Raw genomic sequence first — 6,000 nt, 5'->3', positions numbered from 1 at the left:
AAAGTTAATACGTTAATTACTACCTAACACTCAATTTAGAACCCAGCCCTACTGGAAATTACAGTGTGCTTTAGTATACAGTGTTTAAAATTAGATTTCGGTTTTGAAAAAGTCTTTCAAATGTAGTACTGCTGTTAAAGCTCTGACACAAATATTGTAAGAGGTTACAAAATCAAAAAACATATTATCAAAACCAGCCATGCTACATTTAGTAGTTAAAAGTGCTTGCTCTGCTGACTCGGAACGAGCAACGACAAACACACGCTGTCCTCCGAAGCGTGTGTCGTTAGCTGCCCTGTTCTTTACGCACTGTAGACTCACCATGCAGCCACCTCAGAGCTACACCGTCAGATGACAACGCAGCTCTGGGTAATTTGAAGTTTACTCCAGGCCAGACCACAGGGGTCGCTGGTGCGCAGTGAGCCCACGACACTCTGGCTGACCTGAGCACTCCCTCCCACCCTGGGCGGCGCTCGGTCAATTGTGCGCCGCCTCTTGGGAGCTCCCGTTCGCGCAGTGGATTAGCCTGGACTTGAAGCGGCGACGACCAGGCTATAGGGCCACTCGAGAGCCCCTACAGATTCAAATCTTTAAACTGCTTAAAGTGTAAAACCATTTGCGTGACAATATGTATGCAGATGATCCAGTCCTGTACAGTAGCTCCTTAGCCTTGCAGTTAGTGAACAACAGTCAGACGGTATAGAATCTTGGATTACACAGAATAGATACTGTACTAAGTATGAAAAACCAAACTAGTTCCAACCGTCCATGCAAAGAAAATACCACTGGTGCATCTTTTAGAAATGTACACATGGTACTGGCTCAGGGTACATACAGTTTAGCTTTAACACTGTAAACTATACATAGGGTTTTTGGGGACCTTGCATGTTAGGATACCTGGAATCTTCATGGAAACAAGATTTTGCATTTCATGAGGCGGTCCCAGTGAGTAAAATGTAATAAATAAATAAATAAATAAATACCATTAGGAACAATATCCAAGATGGTTGGGTAGCAGGTTATAGGATGTGTCCTGATGTTGTATGCACTGGAAACTATAGTGCGCTTTAATACAGCACATGATATCTGAAATGTGACAGTTAGATTATGTGTTGACAAATAGTATAGAGGCAGGTTTGTGTTGTGCACTGCTATTACAATTCTGACTCGTGTAAGTAAAGTTAAGATGCCCCTGCTTTTTACAATGGAAATTATAAAAAAAAAATGGACCTTTCCTTATGATAAGAAAAAGGCATGTATTTAGAAAGGCATGTATTTAGGTCAAATTTGCAGCTTATCGTTTAAAAATCAATGAAACAGATACAATCTTTAAACTGCAGCAAAATTAAAACACTTTGTGGTAAATCATTTTCTGTGATAAGGTAGCAGGGAGGAATGACACAAAACAGAGATAGAGGAGAGAGTATTTTTCAATCGACTAAAATGAAGGAATATATAAAATGAAATGGTACATTTGCAGAAAAATAAATTCTACATAAAAAAAGGATAGGATTTTACCAACCACAGGGCTACAGGATAATATTTTATGTTTCAAATAGTTTAATTTGAGGTTTGGAGGTTACAAATGTTTATAACTGGTAATATTATCCTCTTAAAGCAGACAAAGCTAAGCACTTGTAGTAGTCTGGAGTCTTGTGTCATTATTACTTCAAAGGGTGTGTCAATTATCCAGAAAAAAATTGAAAATCAGGCTGCAAAAACCTACATTAGTCAGCTTACTAGATGTATTGTAAACATTATGCACAGCATATTTGTGGTTTGTCATTTATTTTAAGTGACTTCTCTACATGACTGCAAATCTAGGTTCTCAGTTCTGCCCTATCTATACAAGTAGTAAAGGCACAATGTTTCCCTATTGTGGTGCTTTGTTTCTCATGGGGAAAAACAAACAAACAAACAAAAAACACAACAACAAATGGTAATTTAATTAGGAATCCTTTTTTTTGTAACTAGTTTAAAACAATTTGTCTAAACATTTAGTTATTTGGACAAAATTAAAATGGTTTAAGTGAACTAGCCAATGGCCAGGCATTTGTTCCAAAGCCACTGAGTCAGACCAGACCTACTGGGTCATTGCTATGAAACCCAGATAGGCAGCTAGCAAAGTGTACAATAGCACTTTTATTTTAAGCAGTGCTTAAGGGTACAGAAACTGCAAACTTCTTGGATATGGCCCTTAATGTTGTAGTCCAGACTACTGTCCACATTGTGAGGAGAAATTAAAACTAACCTTGCAGTGATTCAGCTGCTGTCCTAACCTACTTTAAAAAAAAAGGGGTGGGGGGGGGGGGGGGGGGGGAATAATATGCTTCAGCAGACATATGAAAAATCTGCACTATTTTTGTACTACAACGTGCAGTATGTTAATCGTTCATGGTAAACAGTATGTACAAGTAACTAAATAGGCTGCTTTGAAATGAAGTCCGTTTACAGCCTGGCATGCTAGTAAAAATGTCAGGACTCCGGATGAGAAAAATATTGAAAAAAGAATAAATCTGCTTAAAAAAATAAAATAAATCAAAATAAATAAATAAAAATGAAAAACCTCAATGCGGAAGTCAATTGCCATTGATTGGTACTCAGTTTTAAAGGCGAGGGAATGGCAGCTTTTATTGTTTAGTAATCAAAACATTAAAGAAATTGATTTTATTACCAATAAGTACTTCGAAAAGGCAATTATGAGTATAAGTACGAGCTTCTACACACCCCTGGTGCATTATAAAGCTTCTAATTACAAACCAAATACAAATTTTCTGAAAATTAGGAAACATTTTTGTGGGTGTGGCAGGCTGGAGAGTGGAAAGAGGCCCAGAGACAGACTGCAGTTCAAAAAAATAACTATTTTATTATAAATAAACACAAAAATGAAAGGGCACAAGGGCCAAAACAAAACAATTTAAACACAAAGAAAGACAAAAAGCAAAATTTACAAAAATAACAATTTCCAGGCTGGGCAATGCCTTCACTGGATTCAAACTTTCCAAACAACCAAACAAAAACCCAACCTGCTTCCTCAGCTCCCTCTCTCCAAATGAGAAGCAGAGGCCTCCTTTTAGATCAGGTGGCTGGGCGCTGATTGATCGTTAATCAACCTAATCAACTAATCAACCCCAGCCACCTGAACATAATAAACCCAGGCAGGTAGGGGAAGTTAACCCCATCCCTGCCAATTTAAAGGGCAGAGCTTTGCTCTGCCACACACCTCCCCCCATGTACAACGTACACCGGCCGCAATCGGCCAACTCCCCCCCCCCCCCCAAGAGTCCAATTATGTCCCTTGGGTGGGCTGTTATGGTGGGTGGTGGTGGGCGGGGTTGATGTCGGAGCCCCCAAGCCTTCTTTGGTTGAGGGGGCCCCGAATCTCCAAGGTAGCACACGGCAACGGCGGCCCGGCTCCCTCTGGGGGCGGAGGCGGCGACTGCGGCCCGGCTCCCTCTGGTGGCGGAGGCGGCGACTGCGGCCCGGCTCCCTCTGGTGGCGGAGGCGGCGACTGCGGCTCGGCTCCCTCTGGTGGCGGAGGCGGCGACTGCGGCTCGGCTCCCTCTGGTGGCGGCGGCGGCCCCTCCCTCTCGGGCTCAGAGCGGCGGCGGCTCCTCCCTCTCGGGCTCTGAGAGCGGCGGCGGCTCCTCCCTCTCGGGCTCTGAGAGCGGCGGCGGCTCCTCCCTCTCGGGCTCTGAGAGCGGCGGCGGCGGCTCCTCCCTCTCGGGCTCTGAGAGAGCGGCGGCGGCTCCTCCCTCTCGGGCTCTGAGAGCGGCGAGCGGCGGCGGCTCCTCCCTCTCGGGCTCTGAGAGCGGCGGCGGCGGCTCCTCCCTCTCGGGCTCTGAGAGCGGCGGCGGCTCCTCCCTCTCGGGCTCTGAGAGCGGCGGCGGCTCCTCCCTCTCGGGCTCTGAGAGCGGCGGCGATCCTCCTCCCTCTCGGGCTCTGAGAGCGGCGGCGGCGGCTCCTCCCTCTCGGGCTCTGGGAGCGGCGGCGGATCCTCCTCCCTCTCTGGCTCTGGGAGCGGCGGCGGCTCCTCCCTCTCGGGCTCTGGGAGACGGCAGATCCTCCTCCCTCTCTGGCTCGAGCGACGGCAGCTCCTCCTCCCTCTCTGGCTCTGGGAGCGGCGGCGGCTCCTCCCTCTCGGGCTCTGAGAGCGGCGGCGGCGGCTCCTCCCTCTCGGGCTCTGAGCAGCGGCGGCGGCTCCTCCCTCTCGGCTGAGGCGGCGGCGGCTCCTCCCTCTCGGGCTCTGAGAGCGGCGGCGGCTCCTCCCTCTCGGGCTCTGAGAGCGGCGGCGGCGGCTCCTCCCTCTCGGGCTCTGAGAGCGGCGGCGGCTCCTCCTCCCTCTCTGGCTCTGGGAGCGACGGCGGCTCCTCCTCCCTCTCTGGCTCTGGGAGCGACGGCAGATCCTCCTCCCTCTCTGGCTCTGGGAGCGACGGCAGTTCCTCCTCCCTCTCTGGCTCTGGGGAGGACGGCAGATCCTCCTCCCTCTCTGGCTCTGGGAGGACGGCGGCTCCTCCTCCCTCTCTGGCTCTGGGAGCGACGGCAGATCCTCCTCCCTCTCTGGCTCTGGGAGCGACGGCAGCTCCTCCTCCCTCTCTGGCTCTGGGAGCGACGGCAGCTCCTCCTCCCTCTCTGGCTCTGGGAGCGACGGCAGCTCCTCACCCCTCTCTGGCTCTGGGAGCGACGGCAGCTCCTCCTCCCTCTCTGGCTCTGGGAGCGACGGCAGCTCCTCCTCCCTCTCTGGCTCTGGGAGCGACGGCAGCTCCTCCTCCCTCTCTGGCTCTGGGAGCGACGGCAGCTCCTCACCCCTCTCTGGCTCTGGGAGCGACGGCAGATCCTCCTCCCTCTCTGGCTCTGGGAGCGACGGCAGATCCTCCTCCCTCTCTGGCTCTGGGAGCGACGGCAGCACCCCTCTCTGGCTCTGGGAGCGACGGCAGATCCTCACCCCTCTCTGGCTCTGGGAGCGACGGCAGATCCTCACCCCTCTCTGGCTCTGGGAGACGACGGAGGCTCCTCACCCCTCTCTTGCTCTGGGAGCGACGGCAGATCCTCCTCCCTCTCTTGCTCTGGGGCGACGGCAGATCCTCCTCCCTCTCTGGCTCTGGGAGTGACGGCAGCTCCTCCTCCCTCTTTGGCTCTGGGAGCGACGGCGGCTCCTCCTCCCTCTCTGGCTCTGGGAGGGCGGCTCACCCCTCTATGGCTCTCGGGAAGGCGGCTCACCCCTCTCTATTGGAGTGACCGGGGCATCTCCCTTGTCTACCGCCAGGTAATTAACCACCATGACGGCAACCTCTGGGAAGGAGGCCGGGTGGTGTTGTTCCTCCCACTGTTCCCACCTCTCCCCATCTCGACGCCACAGCGTGTTGATAACTATGGGGAGATCATGGACGAGGTCTGCCTCAGGGTGCATCAACCAGTCCCAGATCTCCTGGGACGGTGGTGAAGGTGGTGGTGCTGGAGGTAGTGGGGTGGCCCCTGATGCCCGGGGTGAACACTGCACCTCTTCCTGGGCCTGGTTGTAGGGGCATCCTGCCCAGTTGTGGCCATCCTCCTCACACCGGCCACACCAGTTTGCCGGTGGCACGTCTGGGCAGGACCGCCAACGATGGTCCTCCTTCCCGCACCAGGAACACCAGGGGAAGAGGCTGGCCGGGTCCTCCAGTGGTGGCTGCAGCAGCTTACATTTCTTCAGCTGCTGCTGCTTTTCCTGCCTTTGCCGCTGTCTGCTCTTCTTTCCCATTTTTTTTTTTTTTTTTTTTTTTTTGAAAAAATTCCACAAAACAAAACAAAAAAAAAATACTGCTCTGAGCCTCTAGGTGGCACTATCCCACTTCTGACACCAAATGTGGCAGGCTGGCGAGTGGAAAGAGGCCCAGAGACAGACTGCAGTTCAAAAAAATAACTATTTTATTATAAATAAACACAAAAATGAAAGGACACAAGGGCCAAAACAAAACAATTTAAACACAAAGAAAGACAAAAAGCAAAATTTACAAAAAT

The sequence above is a fragment of the Polyodon spathula genome, chromosome 9 (assembly GCF_017654505.1).
Source record: "Polyodon spathula isolate WHYD16114869_AA chromosome 9, ASM1765450v1, whole genome shotgun sequence".
NCBI classification, from domain to species: Eukaryota; Metazoa; Chordata; class Actinopteri; order Acipenseriformes; family Polyodontidae; genus Polyodon; species Polyodon spathula.
Note: the sequence above shows the minus strand (reverse complement) of the source record.